Source organism: Neomonachus schauinslandi, chromosome 10 (assembly GCF_002201575.2).
Source record: "Neomonachus schauinslandi chromosome 10, ASM220157v2, whole genome shotgun sequence".
Classification (NCBI taxonomy): domain Eukaryota; kingdom Metazoa; phylum Chordata; class Mammalia; order Carnivora; family Phocidae; genus Neomonachus; species Neomonachus schauinslandi.
This window is the reverse complement of record NC_058412.1, coordinates 122468366-122480658: the sequence shown is the minus strand read 5'-3', so window position 1 is coordinate 122480658 and position 12293 is coordinate 122468366.

The window sequence follows — 12293 nt, the reverse complement described above, 5'->3', positions numbered from 1 at the left end:
GAAGGTATGTGTTGGTCAACATAACAACAATACTAAGTAAGACTACATCCAATGACATTGGTTGCACCTGCAGAGCTATCCTGAGAGGTAAGTAGAATTGGCATTATTCACCCATTTTTCAGAACACATGGAGCTCAAAATGACAAAGTTCTACCTATCACTGTGGAGTGCAGTGGTTAAAATAAAACTAATCTTCTAGCCAAGATGGAAGGAGCTGGGGTCCCTGTGTGAAGGAGATAAACTCTTCTATCTTACATTTTGGCTTGGTTTATTACGCCAGCTAGCATTGCCCTGACTAATACAATGCCTGGGTTTCAATCCCAGCTCTGACTCTTGTAGTCTGTGTGGTTTGGGGTAAGTTACATCTCTGAGCCTTTGTTACCCCTTCTGAGAAATGGGCATGATGGCAGTACCCACCTCAATGGGCAGTTGTAAGAATTAAAGGAAGTAATCGTTACAAATTGTTCAGGACAGTGCCTGGCTCATAGTAAGTACTATAGAAGTGATAAAATAAATCAGAACTAGAAGATGAGGGATGCCTGGGTGGCTCAGTCGGTTAAGCATCTGCCTTCGGCTCGGGTCGTGATCCCAGGGTCCTGGGATTGAGCCCCACATCGGGCTCCCTGCTCAGAGGGGAGCCTGCTTCTCCCTCTGCCTGCCGCTCCCCCTGCTTGAGCTCGCTCGCTCTCATTCTCTCTCTCTCTGGCAAATAAATAAATAAATAAATCTTAAAAAAAAAAAAAAAAGAACTAGAAGATGAATTTACCAAGACCCAGATCTGGGCCACGTGATGCCAAGTTCAGTATCTGACCCCAAAGACCTAGACATCTGTATTTCTCTTTACAATTTTTACCATACCTGCATATTACCTGTACTCTATTTACCTGTAATTATTTACTTGATCTGTTTCTTTCTTTTGAAGACATATATTAATTTTTAAAAGTATTAGTGCTTTAGTATGCTAGTTATAAAATTTTCTAATACACAGTAATATAAAGTCAGTAAGATTTAAAAATGTTTGTCCATGTACTCCTAAAATCAGCCCTACCCCGTGGGTACACCTAAGGAAAAGTATGCTATTTTTAGGTCTATAAAGAACCTTTGGGAACATTCTGTCCAGTGGCTTTGAAACCATTTTGACCATGACCCTATAAAACGGGGACTCTGAAGCCTGCCTGCCTGGGTTGGAACCTCAGCATTTCCTCTTAATGCCTGTATCACTTTCTCTGAGTGACTCAACCTCTCTGTGCTTCCATTCCCTCATCTATAAAATGCGAATGGCAATATTAGCATCCACTTCACAGGGTCATTGTGAAGATAAGGAGTTAGTACATGTAAAACTCCAGTAAGTACTTTATAAAATTTTGCTATGATCACACCCCCCCCACACACATCCATAAACATGTATAAATGAAACAAAAGTCTCACACATGTAAAATTTACTCACTACAGGAGATGGACTAGGATGTTTTCTATTCTACTTTACTTCATTTTTTAAAATGTGGTCATCTTTGTGAAATTTCACTTATCTGTTTCTGACTTATAATTCATGTTCTTGTCTGTATGAACATTATACTTCAATTAAAATATTTTTTAAATGGTACGTTTTTCTTAAAAGATTTTATTTATTTATTTTGAGAGAGAGAGGGTGGGCAAGCAGGGGAAGGGGTAGAGGCAGTGGGAGATAGAGAATCTCAAGCAGACTCCTCGCTGGGCGCAGAGCCCGATGTGGGGCTCAATCTCATGACCCTGAGATCATGAGCTGAGCGGAAATCCGGAGTCAGATGCTCAACCGACTGAGCCACCCAGGCGCCCCAAATAGTACATTTTTATTCAAAGAAAAGGCAAAAAATGACAATGAAAGAAACCAGCTGATTATATGAACAGCAAATGTGCTGAAATTATTTTGTCTAGCATAGTGAGGGGACATTAACAGACTCGGGGTCCCTAATAGCTGGGACATGCTGATCTATAATTTCCAATAAAGACTGTTGAGTTAAATTCTAGGAATAATATATCTGCCTAAAATTTAAAAAAAAAATGTGCTTCAAAGGCTTTTAAAAAATCATATATTACAGCAAGAGTCAGCAAACTAAAACCTCTTGGCCAAATCTGGCCCACTGCCTATTTTTATAAACAAGGTTTTATTGGAACACAGCCCTATTCATTCATTTACATGTTGCCTATGGCTGCTTTCATGCAGCCAAGGTCCTACAACAGCAGAGCCGAGTGGTTGCCACAGTTCCTACCTGACCTGCAAAGCCCCAAATATTCACCATCTAGCCTTTTAGAGAAAAACTTCATCGACTCCTGCGTTCAAGTTACGATTCAAAGCCCCTAAGCTTAAATTAAATATTTTTCTATTTATAGCTTGTTCTAGTCTCTTCATAAGTCTAGCAAATTTTAACAATTATATTTCCCCCAACATTTTCCTTTGAAAAATTTCAAACCTACTAAAGATCGAAAGAATAGTACAGTGAGCACTGACATATCCCTCACCAAGATTCACCATTCAGTACGTGGCATTCGGTCTCATCTGCTTTATCACTATCTGTGTATCTGTGCATTTTTTTTTTATTGAAATGTTTGACATTGAAAATTGTATATTCACATTTGCTATACATATCTGACTGCGTTGTGTGTGTGCCTGGCCTCACGCTAGAGGCGATCAACTGTATAGCAAAAATTCATGTTCCCCCTTCCATAGTTTAGAGCGATTCCTGGAAGACAGCTGGCCTATAGGGACCATGCATCCCAGATTCCTCTGCTTTTGACCAACGTCATGGAACTAGTTCTGACCAATGGAATGGGAGCAGAAATGACAAATGTCATTCTGAGTCAGGGCCACTTCTGGGGTCCCTGGATGACAGAGGTAAATAAACTTCTAACTTCCATTTTGGGTTTGTTTGTTACGTCAGCTTAGTGCTGCCCTAAATCATAAACCCAATAAACTGCATGAGCCATGAGTGGGTGAAGATTGCAGCTTGAAACACACTGACTGGTCCTCTGGCTTTCCAAACACTGTTGAACCATGGAGCCCTTTCATCAAATGTTCCGTTCAAAGACAGCATGCAGCTTCTCTGGTTGAACCAGAGGTTGTGAGTGGGGGAGGCTAGGAGCCTGCTTCATTTGAACACCCACACTGGCCTCCAAAGTGAACCCTGGAGCATCCTTCTTGACTCCTTGGGCTCCAGTGAATATTGCATGATGACTTCTGAATAAGGAACACGCTCTTTTCTCAGAAGACGAGGCAGAAAGCCAGCAGAAGGACTTGAGTGGGCTCACAAACAGCTGCCTGGATCTAAGGCAGCTCTGCTCCCACTATGTCCATGTCTCCTGTCTGCTCCCCACAGGCCCAGACTCATGAACCAGGCCCCTGAGAACAGATCCCTCTGACTGGCTTCAGAAGGCATCTGAAGGCCGGGAACTAAGCTTTGTTCGGACTCTCCACCCAGACAATTACGTCCTGGAACAACCAGTTACATAGCCTTCATTCATTTCAGTGTATCCCCCAGCTGCTAAAAGATGCCTAACATAAAAGATGCTAAAAGATGCCTAGCATATTCGGTCCCTTTCCCACAGTAGGTGCACACTCTACAGGTATTATAAAAATCATTAAAATGCATATAGCACTTTCTACGTGCCAGACACTCAATACTTTCCAAATAGAAACCTCACTGGATTCTCACAACAGCCCTCCAAAGTGGGTACCACAATTATCACCCCATTTGACAGATGAAGAAGGTGGCAACCCCAAGCCTGACTCTGGGGTCTGAGCTGCTAATCAAAACAGATAGATCCTCAGAGGTTATTGTAGAGTAACAGGTGTAGTTGAAAGAATAAAGATTTGGGGTCAGGCAGACTAGATTTTCATCACTTATTTGCTGTGTGATACAGGAAAACTTACTTAACAACTCTGAATCCCATTTTCCCCATTTATAAAGTGAGGATAATACTTCTCACCCTGCTGGGTCACCACAGGGATTAAAAGGGAAGAAACAGGGGCGGTGCCTGGCTGGCTCAGTTGGTGGAGCGCACGACTCTTGATCTCAGGGTCATGAGTCTGAGCCGCACACTGGGTGTAAAGATTACTTGAATAAATAAATAAAACATTAAAAATAAAAGGGAGAAAGCATCTAACATAACAGCAGACTCCTGCCTGTTACATCGGAAGGGCTTTAATGGGAACAGATTCCTTTCTTCTTTCTAGGCCCACCCTCATGCTAGAGGCATGTGAGTCAGAAAGAAATGGAAGGCATAGCTCATACATGTAAGCATCTCATAATCTTTTATGGGATCTTTTTAGGGACAAGAAAAATCATTCACAGAACAATCAGAAAAGTCCCAAGATACTTTCAATAAAGGATGGAATCAATTGCAGTCAAGTACAAGTAAAATCCTTGCAGGGTATACCGGGCTCTAGGCCTTTGCATATGATATTCCCTTCCCTCTCTTCTCCTACTGATTCCTGCTAAACCTTTGGGTTTTAGCTTAGCTATCAGGCCACTTCTCCAGGATCAAAAGGCCCTTGATCCCTTGCCCTCCTCCTAAGTCCCTCTGTGTCCCCATAGTGCCCTATCCTTCCACATCCTGTCACTCTGTCTTTGATTGTGGCTGGGCCATCTGTCTTCCCCACCAGATGGGGTGCTCTCCAAGATCTGAAGCCACGTTTCATTCTCCTCCATCACACAGTGCCTAGCAGAATGCCTGTATTCCATAAGCCCTCAGTAGAGGTTTGTTGAAAAAATGAACATGGGAACAGTGACTTAATGAATACAGGAGCCTCCCGGGTGGAGATAGGATCCACTCTGGGTATTGACATCCTCCCTTTATAAAATGGGACAAAATAAGATGATGGTTTCTATACTTTAGCTCATCTGGACCCAAAATCTCATAAGGAACCTAATAAAAAATAAAGATTCTTAAAACTCAGCCTAGGAGATTCTAATTCATCAGGTCTGGGGTGGAGCTCCAAAACATGTCATTTTAAAGAGATTTTCCATATGCAGTTAGGTTTGTGAACTAGTGAACCATAGAGGCTGAAATGGAGTTGAGGTGAAACGGGCAGAGGTAATAAGACAGGGGAGACAAGGAAAAGGGTGGGGGAGTCTATACTTGGGGAACGAAGAGTGGGAGCAGCCATGCCTGACATCCAACACAGTCCTATAGCTGGCCAACATTTGGCCTCCTACCCAACTTTGGGCCCATCAACCCTTCAGGGAAATGAAGCATTTTATAGTTTTGATACTTTCCTCCTTTATTAGCTCATAGAATCCTCACAACAACCAAATTTCATTTGATGGACGAAGAAATTCAGAATCAGAGGGCTGAAGCAAAGTGTCAACCATTGTACAGCTTTCAGCGGGAGCGCCACTTAATCAAATTGCCTCTGACAACAACCTCTGATCTGGCCTGAGGCTGATACTATTGGTCAAGGGAACCAGACCCACCTACCCAGGAAAAATCAGGCTCATCTATCACTTAGATATCCTGCCCTGATGGAGGATTGTTGACCAGTGGCCAAATCACCCCCTGGCTCCTTACTTGTTCTGTCCTGAGCACTTGTAGGTGTTGCTAACCCAGCCCAGCATATCTCATCCATCCATCCATCCACTCACCCATCTATCCACTCTTCCACCCATCCATCTACCTATCCATCCATCCACCCATTTATCCATCCATCCATCCATCCACCCATTCATCTACCCATCCATCCACCCACCCAGTTACTTATTCATCCACTTATACATCCATCCACATTATCTCTTCATCCATCCCATCCATCTACTTATTCATTTATCCATCATTCACCATACCTACCCATCCACCCATCTACCCACCCACCCATCACATCCATTCATTCATCCATCCATCTTCTCATTCATTCATTCGTTCATTCATTCAATAAGCCTCTACTAAAGTCAACATAGGACCAGCTCCTGTGGTTGCCTGTAGTAAAACAACAAGGATCAGACAAATACAGATCTTGCCCTCAGGAGATTTGAAATGCTTACAAAAATGACAAACTCCCAAAGGACCAAAACAAATAATTAAGGGAAGCTAAGGGAAGCTTGTTAAAAGAAAAAGCATAGGAAAGGGTCAGAAAATAGTGAAGCCAGGAGTCTGGTTAGCACACAGATAAGCACACTATAGCATCTTATCCTCATAATTGCTAAGGGCAGCTCCAGATGAGCCTCTGAGCTTGTTCCTGGACCCAAAGCAAACACGACAACATAAGAGTCACAGGATATTCAGTTGTGGCACACACCCTGCAGCAGCTGTTCGTGCTTCCTCATAACACAGTAGTGCTGTATGTGCCCAGGGCACATTTAGAAATGTCTGGAGACATTTTTGGTTGGCAAAACTGATGGGGAGGATGCTACTGGCACCTACTGAGTCAAAGCCAAGATAGCTGCTAAATGTCCGACAATGCATAGGACAGCCACCACAATAAAGGTCCAAGCCAAAATGTCAATAGTGCTGAAGCTGAGAAACCCATTCTGAGAGAACCCTGATTGTTTGGAGCAGCATTGTGCCAGACCCCACGGAAAGAATATCGTTGGTCTAAGCCAACATTGGCTTTCCCATTTCTTTCCACTAGATACTTGATCTCAGCTTTCCTTAAGCCAGGGAAGTCTGCTGGGAGGTTTTGGAGGAAATTTTTCTTTCTGATAAAAGAAACAACTGCTTCAAGGAATATCCCTTCCAGGTTCGGGCACTTGAGGGTAGACTTGATACCTGATACTGTACCAGCCATGTTAGGTCTGTAAAGCCAACACGGTGAACAGGGAGAGAGGAAGAAGGGAAGAGCATGGATCTGGCTGACATTGCTGACCATTGTCCTAGGGTTGTTTCTTAAGACCTTCTTCAGTCCATTCATCCAACAAATGCTTATTGAGCATCTATTCTGTGCCAGGCACTATGTGAGATGTGCGAGGCCGAACAAACCACTGATAGCCCCTGACCTCATGGAGTTTATAGTTGAGTGGGGGATACAGACACAACAACACACACCGATGCTATCTGATCCGCGTCGTGATGAGAACTATAAAGGAGAAGCCAATGTGCCATGAGCACATCGCAAGTTCAGGGGAGGGTCAAGTTCACCCAGCATCACCACACCACAGATCAGGCCCTTAAAGACTGTCCTACCAGGTTTCAAAAATGTGAGACAGAAAGTGAGATTTACTGCACGCTTACTCAGTGTCAGGCAGTATTCTGAGCACTCATGTATTAACTCTCATGATCCTAACCACAACCTTGTCTGCCAGAGCCTCTCTTGAGGCTCTGCTATGTACCACGTCTCTTACCCTGCAACTTACCTCTGCAGTTACAACCGCGAGGGCTGGGGGGCGGGGGTTGGTATTTTCTTTTATCAGAAAGTACATTGTTCCTAGGGCTTCACAGTGTACTTCCCTAGTTTATTTTATAGGTGAAACATGAGGGCTCAGAGAGGGGTAGGCCACACAGCTTTAAAGGGAGGATGCAGATCCAGGATGCTAACCCAGATTTATTTTCTCTAAAAAGCAAGGTCTTTTAGCTACTACTGCGTGCACACACACATGCGTGTGCACACACACACACACCAACAAATGCCCAACTGTCCCAGGCCAACAATGTTCTTTTGTTGATGTGTGCTGCAAATCTGGCCATAGGAGCTCTCCTTTCTCTGCCCAGGCAGATCTGTAGCTTAGTCAAGAGGATCACAAATGGACTGAAGTCAGATAATTTTTTTTTTTTTTAACAATCCTGAGTTTTAGTTTTCTCTTCTATTCTTGGAGATAACAATGTTGTTTATCTGGAACAACTGTTCTAAGAGTTAAATGAAGTAATAGGCATAGAACATCCATCCATCCAAACATCTATCCATCCAACCATTCAACAAATGTGTGTTGCACACTTGCTTTGTGATGAGCACCGTGTAGAGGTCAGGATGAAGGGGTGTGAGGACACCCTACAAAGTACATAGACCTGGGAGACAGTGAAAGGCTGTCAGGTATTATTATAGTATCCCCTGGGAGGAACGTGGGGCACCTTCTGTTCATCCCTAGCCTAGGCTTGTGGTCTGGGGCTCTCCTTCCTCAGAAGCTGACTATGTGGTCCCTATGCAGACAGTCCTTCTCTGGCTACAGGGTCAGTCAAGTCTTACAATTGTGTTTTAACCTTGGATGAAGCACCTAAGGCATGTTTAGCCCTTCAGCTATGCTATCTCCTCTCACTGCACCACCCTCTGTGAGATAGGTCCTGTCAGGTCTCTCCATTTTGCAGGTGGGGAAATAGATTCAGAGAGGCGAAGTAACTTGCCCAAGGTCACATAGTGCGTGTGCAAGATGGATCTCCAGGTTATTTTGGTTCCTCAGCCTCTGCTACTTCTCCTGCCCCCCTCCCCACCATCTCATACTTCGGCTTGATGGCAGATCAAAGAAAGATCCCCTGGACCAGTCAAGAGACCGGTCCCCGATTCCTTGAGGCCATCTATCCTCAGCTGATGACAATATTAAATAATATTTGTTGAGTCCTTATTATGTGCCTGGTGCCAAGAGCTTTCATCCTCTGCGAGGGCCCGTTAAGACACCGTCTCTCCACGGCAAAGAGAGGGCAACTGAGGCACACAAATGTTGAATAATTTGTCTAAAGTCATAAAACTAGAGCCCGGATTCCAGAGGCAAGCACTGTGTGTGTTTGTGTGATTTAAATCAATTTAAAAACTGCACCTAGGGCACCTGGGTGGCTCAGTTGGTTAAGCGACTGCCTTCAGCTCAGGTCATGATCCTGGAGTCCCGGGATCGAGTCCCACATCGGGCTCCCTGCTCGGCAGGGAGTCTGCTTCTCCCTCTCCCACTCCCCGTTTGTGTTCCCTCTCTCGCTGTGTCTTTCTCTGTCAAGTAAATAAATAAAATCTTTAAAAAAAATAAAAAAATAAAAAATAAAAAATAAAAACTGCACCTAATTTTTAAAAATCCAAAATGTGCAAAAAAACGTTAAAAAATATTTCCTGAACCTCCCTCCTCAGTGATAAAACTCTGTTACTGGTCTCTTTCTGTCCTTCCACTGGTTTTCTATGCAAATACAAACGTGTGTGTACATACACATGCATATATCCGTTCTGTTATCAGAAATGTAAAATGCTAGAGTTCTTCAGTTTATTTTTTTCACTTAGTGTAACCTGGAGGCCCTTCCCTATCTGCATAAAGATCTGCATTTTTTCCCCTCAGCAATAGGATAGCACTCCTCGCTAAAGATGCATCATGTTTTGTTTACCCATCCTTGACGGCGGGACTTTTGGGTTACTTCTAATCATGGGGTCACCCCAGGAGCAGAGCCTGAGGTTTCACCATCAGGAACACACTCTTTCCTAGCCTTGCACCTCAGTTTCATACATCTAGCACGAGATCATTTCCCCTTCCCGACGCCCCACACTCGGTGTTGCTTGAAGTGGCTTCCCTTTGGTGAATTATCCAGAGCTGACGGCCCTCGTCAGAGGGGTGGGCCAACCCTCCCTTTGGGTCCCATTCCGCCTGGACCATGATCCAGCTCTATGCTAGGCCCAGCAAGGCTCCCTGTTGGCTCCTCCCTGTTGACTAGTCCCTGGGAACCTGGGGATGGCAGTTCCAGCCTCACCCTCTGCGGAATTTTGGAAAGACTGCTGGGATATATCCCCAGGAAAGCAGTCTCTCTTGGCAGGCGAAATGAACTACCCCTGCTCCACGTTCCTCCAGCCCCTCCCAGCACTTCCCAGACCAAAAATGCCATGCCCCTGTTTAGGACTTTAGTGAAGCCAGTCACATGCATCCCCCGGGCTTCCTGCCATTCTAGAAGAGCCCATAGAGAGTCTTTGGGCTCTTTGGAAACACCAAGTGGGGCATCCATGGCCTCCCAAACTTGACCACGTTCCTGCCCTGTCCAGTCCTCCCCCAGCCCCAACCACTGGTCCCACTCACCATAGGGACTCTCCACTGGAGCCCCGAGGGGCGCGTTCACACTGACCATGGCCGAGCCCACCCAGCCAGAGACGCGGGGGCATGGAGGAACCGGGCCCCACACACAAGGGCAGCGGGGCCACGGGAGCCAGTCCACCAGGAAGGCAGTGAGTACGGCCAGCTGCCACCGCCCGGTTATCTTATTGATTCTTCTAATCACCCAAGGTGGGTGGATACGTTAAAGAGTAACCAGTCACTTAGGGAACCTGCGGCTGAGGCCTGTCACTGTTACCATGGCAATGGCAACCTGGCCAGCCCCCAGGTCCACTTGGGCCCTCGCCCTGCACTCTGGGGTTGTGGACACCTGGAGCCAGATATAGGGGACACCAGCCCCTCACCCCAACATGAGGTAAGAGACTGGCCAGGAGGGGATGAGGAGGTGAGAGTCCAACCTGGGTTGGGTTTTATGGCTCCACATAGTGGGTGTGGCATGTGGCAGGAGGGAGGGCGGGCGGAGAAAAGGAGCCGGTGGAAGTGCTTATGTATTGAACCCCTACTGGATGCTGGGAGTTGCACATGGGCATCACGGTGTTTAAACCTCAGGGAGGAAATGGAGCCGCAGAGAGAAGTTGCTTTGCCTGCAGTCCCAGCTGGCAACCCAGGGGAGTTGTGGTGCCATTACAAACCACAATGTCCCCCTCGTTACATGTATTTACTGAGCACCCACTGTATACCAGGCCCTGTGCTGGACTCCACTTCTGTATCCAGAGACACAGAAATGAGCAAAGTGGGCATCGTCAGGGCGCCTGGGTGGCTCAGCCCGTTAAACGTCTGCCTTCGGCTCAGGTCATGATCCCGAAGTCCCAGGATTGAGCCCCTTGTCGGTCTCCCTGCTCAGCAGGGAGCCTGCTTCTCCCTCTGTCTCTCTCCCTGCTCTCTCTGTCTCTCTCTCTCCCAAATAAATAAATAAAATCTTTAAAAAGAAATAGGCATCATGGAATTTGTGGACTACTGGGGGAGAGGGGCATTTGCCAGATAACATTAAAGATTCTTCAAAGATATTATGACACAGATATGATTACAAACTGGGGAGTCCTACGAGGGATGGAGAAACAGGTCTGACTCCAGGCCCCTGGTCCATTGGTCTCCTTCCCATTCCAAAGGCAACCTACTGCGGAAACCTGCATTCTGCCCTCCGACTGCAGAACATTTCCATGACCCCCAAGAGTACTCTCTCTTTTTTAAAGATTGATTTATTTATTTATTTGACAGAGACACAGCGAGAGAGGGAACAGAGCAGTGGGAGTGGGAGAGGGAGAAGCAGGCTTCCCGCGGAGCAGGGAGCCCGATGCGGGGCTGGATCCCAGGACCTTGGGATCATGACCCGAGCCGAAGGCGGATGCTCAATGACTGAGCCACCCAGGCACCCCCCAAAAGTTCTCTTTATTCTTCCACCATTAATCCTACGGCACCTCCCACCCCGGGCAGCACTGATCTGCTTTCTGTCACTCTAGATTAGATTTGTCTTTTCTGGAATACCATAGAAATAGAATCAGACAGCATTTACTCTTTCGTGTCTGACTTCCTTTACTCAGCATGTTGGTGAGATTCATCTAAGTTCATGTCCCTTTTTGCTAAGTAGTATTCCACTGAATGGATATACTGTAATTTTGTTCACCCATTCACCTGGTCATAGTCATTGGGATTGACAGTTTGGGGCTATTATGAATCAAGCAGTTATGTATAGTCGTGAACAAGGCTTCATGGAGACATATGTTTTCATTCCCTTGCTTAAATTTCCAGGAAAGGAATTGCCGGTTGATATGGTATGTATATGTTTAATTCATAAGAAACTCTCAGATGGTTGTCCAAAGTGGTCGTACTATCTTGTAATCCTGCCAATGGGGTAAGAGAGCTCCTGTTAGCTCTTCATCCTTATCACTACTGGTGTCAGTCTTTTTAACTTTAACAATGTGATGTGATCTTTCCTTTTGCTTTCATTTGTTTTAAACCAGTTTTTTTTAAATGAAAGAAGTAATACATTCACATGTTAAAAGTGAAAGTTGCACAAACATGGGGCACCTGGGTGGCTCAGTTGGTTAAGCATCTGCCTCCGGCTCAGGTCATGATCCCAGGGTCCCAGAATCAAGCTTGGCATCGGGCTCCTTGCTCAGGGGGGAGCCTGCTTCTCCCCCTCCCTCTGCTGCTCCCCCTGCTTGTGCTTTCTCTCACTCTTTGTCAGATAAATAAATAAAGTCTTAAAAAAAAAAAAGAAAGAAAAAGATGGGGCACCTGGGTGGATCTGCCTTCAGCTCAGGTCATGATCCCAGGGTCCTGGGATGGAGTCCCCCATCAGGCTCCCTGCTGAGCAGG